Here is a 17,670-nt window from a genome sequence, read left to right as displayed (position 1 = left end):
TATGAAATCACAGAGGAGAAGGACACATTGAGATCAGCAAGGAAGAGGGGAAAAACCTGAAGTTTTCAGTGTAAACTTGAGTAACCATGACCTTTAAAAAGTTTTCAGGAATTTGTCTGCACTCAGAACAGACATCCTGTGAGTCTATCATACAGTTCTTTATTTCAGTTCTCCTTTCTCACCCTCTGTCCACGTACCTTTTCAGCTCTTGAAAAATGCCAGTATAAATGTGCTGTGAATTATGTGTGCCACATAAATGTTCCTTCTCTTTTTATCCTTCATTAGGACATTGTGATTTATAATGACCAGCTATTCTGTATTATGTCAGTTATACCAGAATGGTGGCATTACTCTTTGGATTGAAGCATAGGACAGGTACTGGCAACACAAAGTACATGTTGCTTGGCAAATATTGCTGAAGAACAGCTATGTCCTCCTTTGGGAAGGGTCAGCAAGACTGAAGTGAGAACTTAAGAAGCTCTCCTTTCAGTTTTATACTATTCCAGTCAAAAACAGGTTGTAGACTTTTCGTGATAAAATTGTAGCCTATACTAGGAAAAGGTTTGGAAGAGGCAGAAGAGAATTTATTCCGGCAACTTTTAGGGAGACATCCCATGGTAAATGCCAAAGCACTCCTGGAAACGCAGGCTCTGCTGGTCTTCATGCTCTGGAGGGAAGAAGCAGAGACCTATCTAAGCCCCTCTATTCCTCTTCTGAGAAGAGCTGTGTTACTAGTGGTGCAAGACATTTATACTTCTCCAGAGTAAAGCAATGATGGGTTTGCACATGAAGTACATTAAAAAGACGCTTTCTTGCATTTTGGATTGAAAGGGAAAGGTTGCTGCAAGCCAGTTATCTTGGTGGAGTTTCAGAGCAGCTGCTTGCTACACCAGAAACACAGTCTGAGAGGTGAGGACCTCTGCAATCTGGAAGCAGCATTGCGCAGCTCCCTACTGAAACCAAAGACGAGGAACAGAATTCTGCTTTCAGGAATCTAATCTTGCTTTTCAACAGCTAACTCTCTAGCTGTCATGTTTTGATGATAACGAATTTAGATGGCAATCGGTAACTTGATCAAAAAGGGACAAAAATGTTGAGAGGAGCCAGCTCTGATGAATCCTGTGTGAAAGATGAGAAAGGTCTTAGGCCATTAGTGATGACTGATGCTATAGGAGAAGCATATAAATGATGTACTGAAGTAATACATTAAAGCACTATATGAAGCCCCTCTAGACCTGAGAAATACATCACCAATCAAATTTCTTTTGAAGGTCTTCTCTTTACCCAGCAAGGGGGACTTGATGGGAATCCCTGTCAAGTCTCCACTTGATATACAGTGCTTAAATGTTGCTGGATGTTTTAATTTGCAAACATTATCAGACTGGGAGTGGTAATGTTTCGGCTGTTAGTGGAAAGGAAAGCTTGTTATTGATATTAGGTTCTTTTTAGTTGGGAGCATAGGTTGTTTTGATTTGGTTTACTTTAGAAGAATAGTTCTGAGATATTTAGAGAAGCACAACACAAGGTCATGATCAATTCCAACACAATTATTTCATGATTTAAGACAGCAGGAGAGCCTAATGTGCAACCCGTTTTACTTTGTTTTCTTCAATGAAAATGAACTGTTCAGAAGCACAGGCTGAGGTTTCTGATGGCTCCTGTAAATCATCTCAGCTGTCAATGGCACACGGCAGCTTTCAAAGGAGAATATCAGTCGGTTTTTGCACTTGTTTAACTATTAAAATAAAGTCCTGTGGGTGCTGAGTGGAACCTGTCCTGAAGTGTTTATATGCCCTCGCATGGTGATATCATCATCTGTACTGCCTTGTAAGGTGGATTTAGAATTAGAAGAAAGGGAATATTTATTCTATTTTGATTTGACTTGTCAGGGACAGGTGGATTTCCTTTGCCCAGCCACTTGATGCAGTCAGCAGGGTGTCTTCGCTTGCCAAATGCACGTGACCTTGATGCTTGGGAAATGTTGCGGAAGGGTAACTATGCCCAACTTCTGAAGTCAGTATTAAATTCGGATACTGTGCAATATTTTTCAGATTCCTGTCATAAGGTGTAACAGTCATTTTGTGTCTGTCTGCCTGTTCACGTCAGACGTTCTCCCCTTCTTGATTCATTCTGTGTTTTTAGCAGTTAGCTTAGATCAATCCTAGCATCGCACTGATGGGAGCAGGTGTTCATTGCCTTTCCTCACTGAGTTGGATTTCTCTGTTTTCTTGTGGGCTAGTGTGTTCCATTCAGTATTTTGGATATCCTGAGTACCTATGTATTAACATATAGCGTCCAAAGATTGTAAATGCTTTGGTTCTTTTGGTATATTTGAACTAAATGTATTATTTAGCTGATAAGTTTCACTTTATCTGCCTGTTTCAACCTGTATTAGATTTTTATCGTGTTAAGACCACTAGCTTTCATGAAATCAGATGAAGCTGGTGTCTTATTTTTGGTATGTTGCATAATCTGAGGAATTTAGTCTATTTAAGAAATCGATACAGCCTATAAGACTGTATCTTGTGCACACAATAACATACAGTAGAAAATGAGGTGCAAGTTTAGCACATAAGTTCTAAATTATTTACATTTTCCATAAAAAAAGGAGTGCAGAAAAATCCTGCTTTTAACTTCTTCCTCTGAGTTTACCATCCTTCTGTCTTGATCCCATTTTGCATGCCTTACACAATGATATCATTGGAACAATCGAATGTTAAATCTGAACGATGGTAAGGATTTATATCTTCCATTATAGCTCCCTTAATGTTTTCATTTTCTGTCCTTTTGAACCAAGTATCATCTTGAAAGAGCTATGTTGTAGATGGGTTAAGGAATCGGTAAAGACATTGGGGCGTAATCTGAGCAAAAGTATATTTTCTGTCTGGCCATTCCATCACTACAGAGCCGAAAGAGAGAGGTTTGGGCTATGAATCAATGGAAATACGATCTGGATGTTTAACAGGGAAAAAAAAATACAAAACTGATCTTGTCTCAGTAGATGTGTTTCTTTCAGTAGGAGCCATAAGCTTCCAGCTGTCCTCTGGCCTCAATTTTATTTAAGTCAAAAACAGTTTGAGAAACATATGTTGATTGCAGTAATGACTGGTCAAAATGCCTTTAACCTGATTTTATGTGGCGTTTCCTGCCCTCAAGAATTTTATTACAAATATAACAACACCTGTGTATACCAACTCATAGTATAGGAGTGCATTGCTGCCTTTTTTTGCAGCTGGTAGAGCTACGTAGCTTCAAAAGTTTCCAGTGCAGGCTAGGACGAGTTTGAATCCTCCTTCAGTAACAGTGAAGTTCATGCATTTCTGGAACCTACCATTCACTGCTAATGGCCCACAGTTTCCTGAAGAACTAATAATGAGCTGATGGGTTTGAGGGAAAAGATGTTGTATTTAGAAGACTTTGTCTAGCGAAATCTTTTTTCTGGCCAAGTCAAATCAAACCTGCTGTGAATAGCAAGAAGTTTGATCTAGGAGCTGGCTTGCTCTTTTATTTATAAAATGCTTGCTTTGGGGATGTTTCAGAACACAGATGTGAGACTGAGAATAATGTAAATGTGTTGTTTAATATTGGTTTAAAATTTTTTTGTTGATTGCATAAGTTATATGACTAGTTTTGCCTTTTATTAACAGCTGTCATTTTTTTCTTTCACATATAGTCTAGGTAATATCACATCTGTATAAATCAATATAATAATGACATTATGTATGTATATTATTATTTAACCATTGCTCTCTAGGGCATAGTTATGTCAGTCATATTTTATAGATAGTTTCTGTAGACTGTTATAATCATTACAATCTGTTCTGTGGAAAAACCCTGCAAATCAGCATTTTCTTGGCATTTCAAGGGTAGTAATGGTGTTGTATGGGTAAATAATAACAGGATCTCCAAATAACACGATCCTATAAGCATTGCAGGACGTAACGCATGAAGAATATGCAACTAAAACATTGAATAACTGAATAATCTTTGTAGAAGATAATATTGCAAAGGCTTTTTTAAGTCTTCTAGCATGAGAGCCGCCTGTGCATTTATGTCTGTAAATGCAAAAATATTAATATGCACTGCTGTCTTTTGGAAACCTGTCAAATGCGCTTTTTGTGCTGTCTTGAATTATTTTGTATGTATATTAAGTAGGCATCAAATTGTGCTTAAATCAAAGATAAATGATTGCTGTCTTGGATGCCTTTTTCTGAGAACTTCCCAAAAAGGAGGATGAAATTGGAAGTTGTATGCAATCATGTTTCACCAATATACAATGATCTAAACCTTAAAATATATAAATCTTCTTTTGGATGATACCTAGTCAGAATGAACTCTCTAAATATTCCTTCTAGCAAAGTTCTTTTATAAATCAGACACAATTTATGCTAACGTTGATGTGAGGAACAACATTTTGTAGATCTCTTCTCAAATGTTTTTCACCCACAATTTTTTCAGAGGCCTCAAACACAAAGAGGATACGAGACAAATAATCTTAGCATTGTTTGCCCCATTTCACGTCATTATCTTAGTCTATCAAGGCATTGTATGCTGAACGCTGTGCCCAAGTTAGTTTAATTGCAGCAATAACTTGTGCTGACCTGTACCAGATAAAATACTTTCCAGATCATGATATCATCTTTTAAGGCAGGTAATATAACCTAGAATATGCGTATAAGATTTTTTTTGTCTGTGTCCAGTGTTCTACTTCATAGTTTTGTTGCTTTAATGCATTAAAAACTTACAGATTTTTTTTTTTTTCCAAATGTATTGATGCTACAGGTTGGACTCGATGATCTCAGAGGTCCTTTCCAACCTTAATGATTCTATGATTCTATCCAAACAAATGTGAGAACTTTTAGCCACAATCGTGTTTAATCACTAGTTAGCACAAGCTGTCTCATTATCCAACTTATGGAAGCATGGCCAAACCACAACTAAGAAAGAAGTAACCACCATGTTTTGCTTTTGCACATGATAGTTGCAGCTTTAGGGTAAACTGCGAGGAAAAAGTGAGGGGAAAATCTTGATCAGGTAGTCCACTGGCAGAACAGTTTAAGGATTTCTGAGCATCAGATTTTCTTCTTGTATTTACAGTATTTCTTTAGTGGGTTGACGACTACACATCAAATGCATGTTTTGCTTTCAGAAAGTTCAGACAACACAACTGAGAATCTGTCCCTCCCAAATGCTTAGAATTAAGTATTTTATTCCCTAAGGTCTCTAACAGTAGTTACAGAAGGAGCATTGCTAATGAGCAAATCCATATTTATGTGCATTTGAGTTACACAGTGTTTTTTAAAATAAATGCATGAAGTACCAGATGTAGAAAATGTGATATGGGCTTTGAATTGTGAATCATATCCATGTAGACCATGGGGGTCTGAGAAGGTTCCATGAAGAAGGTGTTCATGTCAGATTTTAACCACAGTTATATAAAAGTGAGAAGAGCAATTGATAAACTGTCAGGGATAGAGATGCCCAGTATGAAACTCTTTGGATGCTTCTTTCACAAGCTCCAGAAAGTGTAAAATGAAAAATATAGAATAGGTCCTGCCCGCAACTTCTGGCAGCTTAACCAGTATGGTCATCAGTAGAGAGCATGTGTTGGGACATCAGCAGGAGAAAAAGAAAGGGAGACTGTGTGGATGGAATGGAGCAGCTGGAATTTAATACATTTCTCTAGGAAATGCTGATTATCAAATTTTATCAAGGAATTGCCTCTTTTACTTGGAAGACAATTTGTCTTGACAAGCCTTTATAAAGAGAGCATGTTCAAAGCATGAGGGAACTGAACCATTAAGAAAGGATACTGTATGTGAGTGAACGTATGTATTGCTTAATACGGCACCGGTGTGTTCAGTCCTTATTATTATCTCAAAACCTTTTTTTTTCTCTCTCCATTGGCCAGAAGAAATATCCTCAGAATCCTAAGAGAATGGGACTCTAACTGTAGATATTCAGCAATGAAAACAAGAAGCGGTTTAGCTTTGCATCCTGGCGCAGTAGCTAGGTTTTCTTCAACAGTACTTTCTTAAGGCTCCTTCCAAATATTCAGGGTGCTTCTGAGCTGTTCATATAAGGCCCTAAGAGGAGTCATAAAAAATGATCAGGATGTTTCCAGGGTGCTGGGATTTTAATAAAATTCAAAGTGAATCCTGCTCACTTCTTCCATCCAGATCAAGTGTTCCATTTCAGCTTCTCACAACACAAAGCTATTTCATACAGGTCTATCGCTGCTATCGATTATATACTTTTTTCTTGTGTTTATCATAAAACGAAAGGGCTGATGAGAGTGTTTGGTACAGATACGGAGCTGCCAACTTGAAATGTTGAAAAGCGATGGTTGTCAGCAACGAGCTTTAGTTCCTTCCCTGAGGATAATTCCACACATCACACTGACAGGACATTTCTGCTGATGCTCAGTCTAAATATTAATGTGCTGCCCTTACTTCTTGTCATACCTCCCTCTGATACTCCACATTACTCCTGGGTGTCTATACCATTTGAATACATTTGTCTGACAGCCAGCAAATGTCCACACCCAAAACTCTTGCATCTCCTGTTCTCCAAAGAATGAACAAAGCAAGAGAATTGTTTAAAGGCTATAAAATTAGCTAGAAAGTAACCTCATCTTTTTACCTGTATTTCTGAATAAAATACAGTACTGTATACCTCTTAGGTATATCTTAATTAGTTTTGCCAATTCAAAGATAAAAATTGGAATAATCATGACAAATGTTGATCTTTGAATATATACCCTTTTTTTTTCATTATCAAACATTACATCTGCATGCCCTTCTATGTTCCATATTTGCAAAAACTCATGCCAGAAAGACTACTATCTTTGGATGTGTGTAGTTGCGTGAGTCAGTAAATTGTTTATTTGCTCAGTGGGAGTTCACTCAGGACATTGAGGAGCTATTTCCTCCTAATTAGTTCCCCAGATTCCTCTTATAAAAAAACCAAAAAACCACAAAACCACAAAAACAAAACAAAAAACAAACAAACAAACTAAAAAACCACAAAACACAAAACAACCACCCTTAGGCTTCAAGGAGTCTGTTCGGGGTCATTATTTTCTTGATACATGTACTCACCACCACTCCAGATTTCCCAGAAGGGACACTGCAGGACAGAAGAATGTTGTGTTGCATGTAATATTCCATGATTGGTTCAAATTACTCAATTCGCTCAGTATTTTCAAAAAACAATCCTAAATCACCAGTCAGCCGCATCCTACTTCCCGTGCTGATGCCAGACAGTCACTTACCCTCGGAGCATCATTGGACATGAACTCTCCTCAGCTCGTTTCATACTTTGATGAACTAGATTGCTGCAGGGACTGTACTGAGATTTGAGACGTTTCATTTGAGATGTTGCTAGTTGTTTCCATCACGGATAGCTCTGTAGGAAAGGAGTGGACAACACTGATTTTACTCATACTAGGCAGAGATTATTGACCTGTAAAATTTACCATCGTATTTTACCAAACCACTCTACGATGTCATCTTGTCAGACAGGTATGCTAATGCAAGGTGCTTTATCTTGTCTAGTCTTTGAAAGGGAACCTACAACCAAACCTAAGATAATGCTGAAAGAGGTCATCATTTATTTAGCACGTGCTAATGAGACAAGCACCATTGTTTTGGTCTTTAGGTCAGCAAATACTTCCTCAAAAAGTATATCCTTCATTTTAGACTCATATTTTAGCTCCATCTTGTGTAAATGTGTTCATTTTCACTTGTCACAAAACCTTTCATGCTGTGTATCTTGTGATTATTACATTGTACTCATTCTTCGGTAATTGCTCACCTCTACAATTTAGCATTGTGAAGCACAGCTTTGTGTTTTCATTTGTTCTGTAGGTGCTGAACTCAATCTAACAGAGCTGTAGGCTGCTTGAAACACTGGGCTTAGGTTCCCACAGCCTAAATCCCACCTAAAATCCGGTGTTTCCTTTTGGCCTTCAGAGACACCAAAACAGTTGTGTAGACTGGGCACCACAAGTTAAGTAGAATTACAAATGTGAAACACTGGACTGTAGCAGGTATATTCAGATGCTTCTGCAGATATAGTCTCATTTGCATGTGTGCCAGCCTTACTGCAAATTATTTACGAAACAAAAGGCTGTCAAGTGCTGTAGAGCTGACTGCAGCAGCAGTGCCCATCACACAGTCCCATCACCCAGGACTGTTTAACTCACAGGTGGTCGTGGCAGGAGGCAAATACCTCCCTGAGATAATTCCCCCTTTAACGAGGGATGCTGCAACATCCCCTTTGCAAACAAATGCCTCTTAGCCCCTTTTCAATTTACATCATCTTGAAAAGCTAATATTCCCGGTGTCGTGGAAATATTTTTGGTTTATTTCAGTGGAAGCTTGTTTGACTGAAGCCTGATTAAAGGTCTGAAGATACAATAGAAGTAAACATTTCTATTGATAGGAAATGCACCTTTTTTAATCATGTGATTATGAAAATGTCTTACAGCCGTGTCTCTTACGTTTGCAATGATAAGATATGTGAGCTTGCAGCCTTTCTTGCAGTCTCTGAATTGCATGCGTGCAACACAAGCCCTGCACCACTATGAACACTGAGAACAGTTATGAATAAAGAAAACGAGAAGCTGAGAAAAACAGATGCCGTGCATCTTATTACATATTATTTAGTATTGAATTGCACCCATAACGTAACATTAGATGCCTTATTTTATTTGCCTGCCTCTAGAAACAAGCTGAAGCAGCAGCAGTGGCCAGCTCAGGCGTGTAGGAAATGCAGCCACACTGACTGCACCCTCTGCTGGCTGATGGACAGACCACAGATGGGTTTGACCGATTTTTTTTTTTTTTTTCTTAGCTATAGAATTAATTTTCTCAGCCTGGAATAAGAATATTTGCCAGCAATAATTTTATAGCATCATTACTAAAAGTAATAGGAAATTTGCATGTGCTATTCGTCTGCAATAGGAAAGAAAGTGAAAGGTCTGAGAAAGAGAAAACTAATGAATTCTTTGGTCCTGCTGGAGAAACTATTTGTTGAGAACCACTGTGATCACTTTCTACGGCAAGGGAATGCCAAAGTTTGCCACACAGAAAGAGATTAAGCTGCATTGTGCTTATTCTGAATGCTAGAGACGTTGTTCATTAAGTTCTGCAAATGCCAGATGTGGGGGGGGGGGGGGGGGGGGGGGAATAGTATTCTGCAACCAAGACCTTCCAGAAATTTGAAAATTAAAATTCAAAGTCATGCCTTTCTGGGTGTGGGATTCAGTTTAGCCACAGATAGGTATTACAAAGTATTTGTATAAATTTAACTTTCAGATGGTTCTAACAGATCTTGTATAAAGAACAACTGAGATTTCAAAGTCCATGTAGAGTGCATGCTGTAACATGACCATAGTATATAGAGGGTAAAATATTCTCCTGGGTTATGACATCAATTAAATAAGAGGCTTCTAGGATACTGAAGTTTCTCTATTGCCATTTCTTTCTCTTTTCTTTTTTTCTTTTTCTCCCTTGTCTGCCTACAAGGATGCCAGCTAAGGTTGTATTTTTCTGTCATAGCAGACAGAGGTATCTGCAGATATTTTGCATAGAATAGAGGTGGTGTTTGCATCTCCAGTTTTCCAGTGGGACTTGACACCCAGGTACTGTAGATCTGGTACTACCATGTGCCTATGTGCAGCCAGAAGCACAAAGGCACAGGGTCTAACATACACCCATTACACAGCTAGAATGAAAAATTTTGTTGTTGTTACTCTGCTACTAAATCCCTAGAACAACTAGATTTTACAGGAATAATGTTAATGGGCTGTAAATAATGGCTTGGTTATACTACAGTGGGATTTTCAGAAATCACAAGTGATTTGATCTGCCTTCAGTTTACTTTCTTAAAAGTAACTATATTTTCAAAAGGATTAATGTCCCCCCATTGCCTGTTAAAGATGACTTTTCTTCATGTCCCTCAGTTTAGGACCTCTTTAGGTGTCTCTGCTTTGAAAATTCTTGGCAATTTCTGTACTCTCTGCTTTGTCTGTACGTTCTTGCCGGTACATGTCTGTTTTGTGTGGTTTGTCTTTGCACAGTGAACCAGATTTCCAGACATCACAAGCTTCAAAACATACTAAGATAAGCAGGTGAATGTATTACTGTTTGTACAATGGTATTTTTATATTGATCCTATCTCCTCGATTCCCCATCATTATTGGGGCTGATTAATGCCTGTGGAATACAGGACCATTTCTTTTATAGAGTGTTTTTCTGTTGGTTCATTATTTTCTTATGCTTATTATAGCAGAATTTCATAAACACGTTATATCGACGGCTTGACAAAAACAGTTTGTCCCACACAACTCTCTCCAGTGCCTGGCCTCTTTCAGAGGTCTATCAATGCCCCGTAGCAACACGGCCGCGCCGCTGCACCTGCCAACGACTGCGCCTGTCGGTGCCAAACAGCTGGGGCTGGCAGAGGCGGCCGCGGCCGGGCAGTGCCAGAGCCAGGCTGCTCCGTGCAGCCCTGCTCTGCCGGCGGCTCCGGCACTGCCTCTTGACCTCCCTCTCCTCCCCTGCTTGGGAAGCCCTAGCCTCCTTCCTCATCTTCCGTGGTATGGGAAGATTGTCTCTGCCCTGGTGATAGAAAATGGATTAGATGATAGAGTTTAAAATAGGAAAGATAAAATAGTTTGTTCAAGGTCTCCCCCCGTCCCTGGCAAAGCCAGGTCAGGGGTCTGCCCCTGCCTCCCAGCCCAGTACCCAAACCCAAGACCACGCCAGCCTCTCAAATGCAGCTCACGTAAATCAGGTTGAAAGTGGTTTACTGCTTTTTAAGAGTGTTCTCAAATTGCATCTTTTTCACTTGTCAGGAATTAACTGGGGCTGCATGAGTTTTAATTAATGGATTATGTTATTTGGTGCATCTGAAAAGAAATTTTAAGAAACATCTTTGGCTCCTTCGGCCGGTAGCCGTAATGACAGCCAGGCTAATTATATCGGTCACCAAGTTATCAGTGCAATAATAACTGGAGGCAAACAGACGCCAAGAGTAGTAGACGCTGGTAGTAAAATCATGATGTATTTCACAATCATCTTATTACTGACTGATTTAAATAAAGACCTAAAATGCTTTATCAGTACTGAGAGAGTGTCAAGGTTTCAGCAAGTCTTAATTCAGAGAAGCTGAAGCTTTCCTTGCTTATGGAAACTGGCTGGTGAAACAGTAAAAGGTATTCCTCAGTAAATGCATGTGGAAAACAATCTGCTATTTTTACTTGCAAATGCTCGCAATCCAGCCTACGTGTTCATTTTTCTGCTGAGGTTAGGTATTAGGAAACAATCAAAATTCTCTGATGAGGTTCCTCTAACTTCCATTTCATCAGATCAGAGATGATGTTGGCCCATAGTTCTCTGTCACTTGCTTACTGGGTCTAAAAGAATATAAACTGCATGTAGTACTGACTTAGAGCACCGGCTCCCACAGGGAATGTCCCCGTGTGCTTTAAAATTCAGTACATCAGAAGCGGTATACAGTATGCACCTTTTTCAACTACAGGTTTAAACTAATTTAGTGAAAAAAAATACAAATATGTTGGCTTTCACATAGTGTAAACAGAGAACTCTTTGTATAAGTGCTTTTCATAAATTTAAAAAAAAAAAGTCTAGCCCCATACTTTCCTGTATTTGGTCACTGCAAACCAAGGTACTGGTAGATTCCAACTTCAGAGAATAACTGAAATTTTGGGAAGGAACGAAGTCATAAAACTCTTCTGGACTAAAAGTATTCACAGCCACATAAACACGGAAATGGATTTTATAATTAATTCAGAGTTCCCTGGCAAGCGCAGTGTTGTAATGTGTTGTAATCTACTGATTAAGTTCCAGTAAGAACACTGGCAATGGCTTTCTTTATCAATATCAGCCCTTTAACAGCACCCGAAAGAACCTGAAATTCTGAATCTCAGAACAGCCACGGGTGGGCTGTGCTCATCTGAGCAGCTAGTCAAGGCCGGGCAACTTTTAGAGAGAGGTGAAGCTGTAGGAACAGGTTTTGTGTTGTCCTTGGGTCCCGCTTGCTTCCTCTGCCCGTGTCCTCGAGCGTTGTGTTTTGGAAACACAGCACTTTAAAGAAAACAGCCTTTGAAAAGTGGAGGCTGAATGGGCTTTTGAAACCTTCCAGCAAAGCTTTTAATCCAGTAGGATTCTACTTCACAGAATGCTTTGCCATCTATCAGACCACTGGTCATGGCTGTTAATTAAATGAAAATGCAAAATAAATCTACAGTGCAGAGATACAACACAGCCAATTAAATATTGCAGTACAAGGTGCTAATGATAAAAAACTAATGTCACCGAGGACAACCTGTATGATGTCAGAATACAAATCCTACCAGATGACAAAATGTCCGATTCCCATCATGGGCCGGGGGGAAGAGAACCACTGACCCTGACGGCTGAAGCCGGGCGTTGCAGGGGAGGCGGCGGTGAGGACATAGGGAGTGTGAGTACAGGCTTGGGCACTTTTTCAGAGGAGAGCGAACGCAGTTTAAGTTGAAACCCTTAGACTACGTGCGTCTTATTTTCTTGACTCCTGATAACGTGCAAGTCTGGCCATTCCTGAGCAATAGAGGTTTTTGCCATACAAGCAAAGCAGCATATTTTTTTTTAAATATGGTTGTTTTAGTACAAAAGAACAATATTAAAGAAAGTAAATGATAAGCAAGTAATGAGGAGCGTTTGAAGTGACTGAGGGACTGCCAGTCCCCTGTATCTTTGTGAAGGGCTTTAATGGCTGCGCTGTGAAGAGGGACTGCCTCTTTAAGTGGCTCCCTTCTTGGCAAGGTTAAACCAAATGAATGGCAATAACTACGCAGTTACAGGTAACTAAAGCAGCTTATAGACAGGCATTATAATTTCATTAAAGATTTGGCAATCAGGGGCAATCTAGAGAATATAAATGGACAGAGGTGAGTAATCTTAAATAAGTTTCATGCAATCAAAGAAAATATTTAATGAAGTTACTTGCAAGAAACAACTTAATGAGCTATCTTGAGACAAGCAAATTAATGAATATTTAGAATATTATATGTGTAAACAATTCCACCTTTTCTGCCTATTAGAAAGGTTAATCTTTTTTCTTGAGAAATACAGTCTGATAAAATCTACGCTTGAAAGAAAAACATATTACTGTCTTAAGTTATATCTTTCAATAGCTCATGAAACTTGTGTCACATAAAAAAACCTTTCTTACCATTAATGCTTCAGGTGCATACCTTATATACCTCCGATATGTATTTTAGCTTGGGTTGCTGGTTGGTAGCTTCTTTCCTTGTAGCTTTTGATTGTGTGTTTTGCTCGTTTTAGAAGTTGTGTGCTTAGGTGAGGGTTGTATGAAGGGCTTCATGTTCTTAAAACACAGAAAATGGAGCCAAGTTGAATTTTAGAATATTGTGGGATGCTGGACTTTGGTATTTCCATGGATTTTCAGGCCATGAAAATTTATCCCTCTTTCTTTCCATTATTTTAATAAATGCAGATAACACATTCCTGTCAAGACTCAGCTGAACTAAGTATTAACTAACACCATCCTTTAAACCAGTTTTGCATTCCTTAGATTTTAATAAAATTGTAATGTCTTGGCATGCAGCATATTAAAACATATTTAGCAAAGTTCTAATTGACTGCAAGCTCTTTTCCCCCTTCTTTCAAATGAGTCCAAATGCTCTTTATACACATGTATTTATATATGTACATACATATGTGTATGCTTGTATAAATAAATGTGTGTATAGGCCACTTAGGTCTTTAAAGCAGGGACATGCTGGATGTAGATTGAATCAGTGTCAGAAACTATACTAGTAATACAGTAGTATCAGGCCTCAGGCAGTGTTATCACCACATTTATGTTCAGGCACAGCTATTACCATCACATCTCACTACGGAGGGATTACTCTTGTACTTTGTTCTTCCAACGCTATATCCCTTCCTAGACCTGAACAACTTTTTCTGGAGCCGAAGACAAATCTTGTTGCCCTCCATGAGTCAGTACTACTCTTTCCCCAGCAATATTTTGGATGAGAGGAGAGCTGTTGTGCTACTGAGGTCCTTGGAGGGAAGAAATAAAGAGAAATCATAGAATCATTAAGGTTGGAAAAGACCCTTAAGATCATCGAGTCCAACCATTAACCCAGCACTGCCAAGTCCACCACTAAACCATGTCCTCAAGCACCACATCTACCCCGCTTTTAAATCCCTCCAGGGATGGGGACTCAGCCCCTTCCCCGGGCAGCCTGGGCCAGGGCCTGGCAGCCCTTTCGGTGAAGAAGTTTTTCCTAATATCCAACCTAAACCTGCCCTGGCGCAGCTTGAGGCTGAGGTGAGGTTGTAGCAAATTGGATGGAAATTATCAGCTCCCGGCTGAAAAAGAGCTATGGTAAAAAGGGTAAATGGGTAGATTTTTTCCATGTGGTTAGTAGGGGACAACATGCTTAAATGATTCTTGGAGCGCTCCGATGGGGTGTTGATGGGCTTGGGGAACATGGGGAAGGTACGTGTATCCTCCTTGAAAGAGCGAGAGGAGAACTCTTCACACCTGGCTTCCAATGGCTCATCAAGTGACAATAAGGGTGCAGGTATTTTATGTCACCATTATTTCTTACTTTTCAGTGCAAAAAACAATCCAAAGATAAAACTACTCCAGGGTTTTATGCAGATGAAGAATGGCAGAATAGCTCACCTGGTATTGCTCTCTTTGGTGCTAGTTTTTAGGCTGTTGGTTGATCTGTGGCTGGTGGCAAGTGATTGATATTCATATGCACATTTGCTTTCTAGTTTTGAAACCTTTTTTTCCCCCTAGTGTTCCCTGGAGAGTAACATAACAGCATGCATAGGATTGCTCTGTCAGCAAAGACTGTGTTCTGCCTTTTCCTCCCACATCGGAGCGCCACATGCCTTCAGTGGCAGGGAGAGGGTTAAATTTCAGTGCACTGAAGGATGCTGGACTTTGAAAATTAATCATGGACTGTAATAATTATTGATACTTACCAGGTGAAAAATGCGCCCAGGACACAATTATTCCAGTACACAGAAATGTCACAGGATAAACTGCTGCTGTGTCCTGTCATGCCTGCCATGGACATTGAGATATAGATCCTCAGGGGGACTCGGAGACAGAAATAGCCCGGCGTGGCTGGGACTGGCCTTCGCTCCGCTGGGATGTGCTCTCAGGTGAGGGGTGGAAGAGCTTATCAAATTATCGGGCACCTTCGGACCTCGCCTGGGGCTATACGCTTGGAAACATGAATGGGTGTGCTGGGCTTGATTAGTGTCAATATTTTAAAACGAGGTGGATGTTAACGCCACAAAATACAGAGTTTTTAACACAATGTGAAGGGAAGTCTCCCCTCAAATAAGGGGAGATGTTAATGAGCTCTACAAGAGGCTTAACTCAGGATGCTTATAGTCTTTTAGTGTGTGATTGTGGCTGTTCTTAAAAAAATGAATAGACCTTTCAGCATTCAAAGGACTATTTTCCTTTCCCTTCTGATCTGGCCTGCCTTTCTCCCCACATACCCCGAGCTGTCAACTGGCATTCTCTTCTGTGATCTTAGAAAACATGAGGGTCAGGATCAGAGAATATTTTCTTCTCAATTAAAAATAGAAAGTCGGAAATGAAAAATAATTAAAAGATTTCAAGAAACAGCAGGGGGAAAAAGAGAGAGTCACATGTATCTTGTGTGCAGACAGTGCCAGTCTAAGTAAGACCGTGGTTTCTTACTAAACGACACCCGCGTGAAATATTTGAGCGTTGCACACAGGTGTAATTTAGGAAGCGGCAGCAGCCTGCGCGCAGGCAGGTGTACGCAGCTTTTTTATCCCATGCTGGCAACGCTTCACCCCCCCCCCCCATCTACACGCGGGTGCGGGGGCTCCGTGCGGGGCCGCCGGTACCCCCCGGAGGGGCACCCCCAAACCCGCCTCCCCGCCCCGCCCCAGGAGGCTCCCCCGCAGGCAGGGCCGGCCGGGGCGGTGCGGGGCCGGGGCCGGGGCGGTGCGGAGCGGGGAGCGGGGCCGGGGCTGCCCGCGCTATTCGCCGCGCTGCCGCTGGGGGTATCTTTGTACCATTTTTCATCCAGCAGCGATTTGGAGTGGAAACGTGTAATAGGGGGGAAAAAAGCAGGGTTCTCGGCGGTTTTAGCGAGCCGCGCATCCAGGAGCCAAAAAAGATTAACGCACCCCCCCGCACCCATACCCGCACCCCGCGGGGCACCGTCGCGGCTCCGAGATCGCCCGCCGGACCTCGAGCGAAAGGGATTCGTCTGGAGGGCAATTTCGGATCGGGGGAGATCTATTGGATTAGTAGGATTATCTGCTTGCAGACGGAGAGAAGTAGCGTTTGATCATTTCTATTGCTTGCCTGATGGTCGGATTTAAATGGAGGTGGCTCGGCACGGATGAGGCTGAATTCCGGATGGGGATTTCCAGCCCCCCCTCCCCTCGCCCCGATCCGAGGAAAGGGGAGAAAAATCTATAAAAATCGATATAATTCGGAAGTGTCCGGAGCACGATTGAGAAACCTCCAGCCCACAGCGGCTGGGAGAGAGCCGGAGGAGGCGAATCCAGTGAATTACAGTTTCAGCGGCGATTGCAGAAAAGCGACCGTGAACTGGTAAATACTTTGATGCTCTCGGCGTGCGGGGCGAGCCCGGGGCGGGATGGAGGGGGGCGGCCGGGCCGGGCTCGGCACCCCCGGCCCCGGGCAGGGCAGGGCGGCTGCGGGGCTGAGCCCGGGGGCGCGGTGCGGTGCCGGCTGCCGAGCCCCGCGTCTGCGTGCATGTCTGTGTGTGTGCGTGTGTGCGTGTGCGTGTCCCCGCGGGCAGGGAGATGGCATTTAAGCTGCTGCAACTCGCCCAGGGTGCGGGGCTGCGCGGGGGCTGCGCGGCTGCGGCGGCGAGACCGAGCGGTGCCTGGGGGGGAGCTGCGCGGAGGCAGGAGCCGCTGCCGGGGGGGGGACGGGAATTTGCAGGGAGATTTCCACACGCACACAGGACCCGCACCCCCCTCGTCTGCCAGAAGCGCGGTCCGCACGCCGCCTCCCGCCCCCGCCCGGGCCAACTTTTGGCTCCCCCCGGGAAGGCCGGAGTCGCCGCTCGCCCTTGGCCCGGCCACCGAGCCGAGCTGGGCGGCCAGTGCCTCCCTACAGTGCCGCGTCCCTTCCCAGGCTGCCATGCCTGATGGAGGGATCTTTTTTTTTTTTTTTCCTTCAGACATCTTCTCGCTTGGGTGTTAAGTACCGGATTTTCTGCCCCCCCGCCCCGCTCCTCTTTTCCTGACGATCGCACCAGAGCCTCATCTTTATGTGCTGAAGGAAAATCAATTTTCAACAGGTTTAATTAAAATTAATCAGTCAAATTACTTAATATTAATTGACTTATAATTAAAGCCAGAAAGTTACCTTGGAATCAGGAGAAAGGATATTATCTCCAATCATTTTAAGGATGCATATGGTTTCGGTGCAATTACATTAAAATAATTGTTTAAATAAAACAAAACAGAGCTTGATTAAAGTGTTGCGTTCTTGCTGCTGCAGGTGACACAATCTGGACAAGCTATTTTCTTCTGTAAATTTGCTGACCTTTTTAAGGAATATCATTTTAGTTTGACACTGGTTTTGCTTTCT

General features: G+C 41.8%; 1 protein-coding gene across 8 annotated transcripts in view; it reads left to right on the top strand.

The window, feature by feature from the left end:
- The window catches only part of NLGN1 (neuroligin 1), a 399,023-nt gene that overhangs the window by 55,361 nt on the left and 325,992 nt on the right, over positions 1–17,670 (top strand). For 7 of the 8 annotated variants that reach the window (XM_087740081.1, XM_087740080.1, XM_087740079.1 and 4 more), the window contains exons 1-2: positions 16,119–16,659; positions 17,258–17,377. The exons of the other annotated variant lie outside the window; for it this stretch is intronic. The gene's annotated coding sequence lies outside the window, so the exon portion shown is untranslated. Of the gene's footprint in view, positions 1–16,118; positions 16,660–17,257; positions 17,378–17,670 lie in introns of those variants that run through there. 8 annotated transcript variants of the gene reach the window in all.

Source organism: Nipponia nippon, unplaced genomic scaffold (assembly GCF_047370975.1).
Source record: "Nipponia nippon isolate SJK-2023a ecotype South Korea unplaced genomic scaffold, ASM4737097v1 scaffold_7, whole genome shotgun sequence".
Lineage (NCBI taxonomy): Eukaryota > Metazoa > Chordata > Aves > Pelecaniformes > Threskiornithidae > Nipponia > Nipponia nippon.
This window is presented reverse-complemented; position numbering and strand designations above follow the sequence as displayed.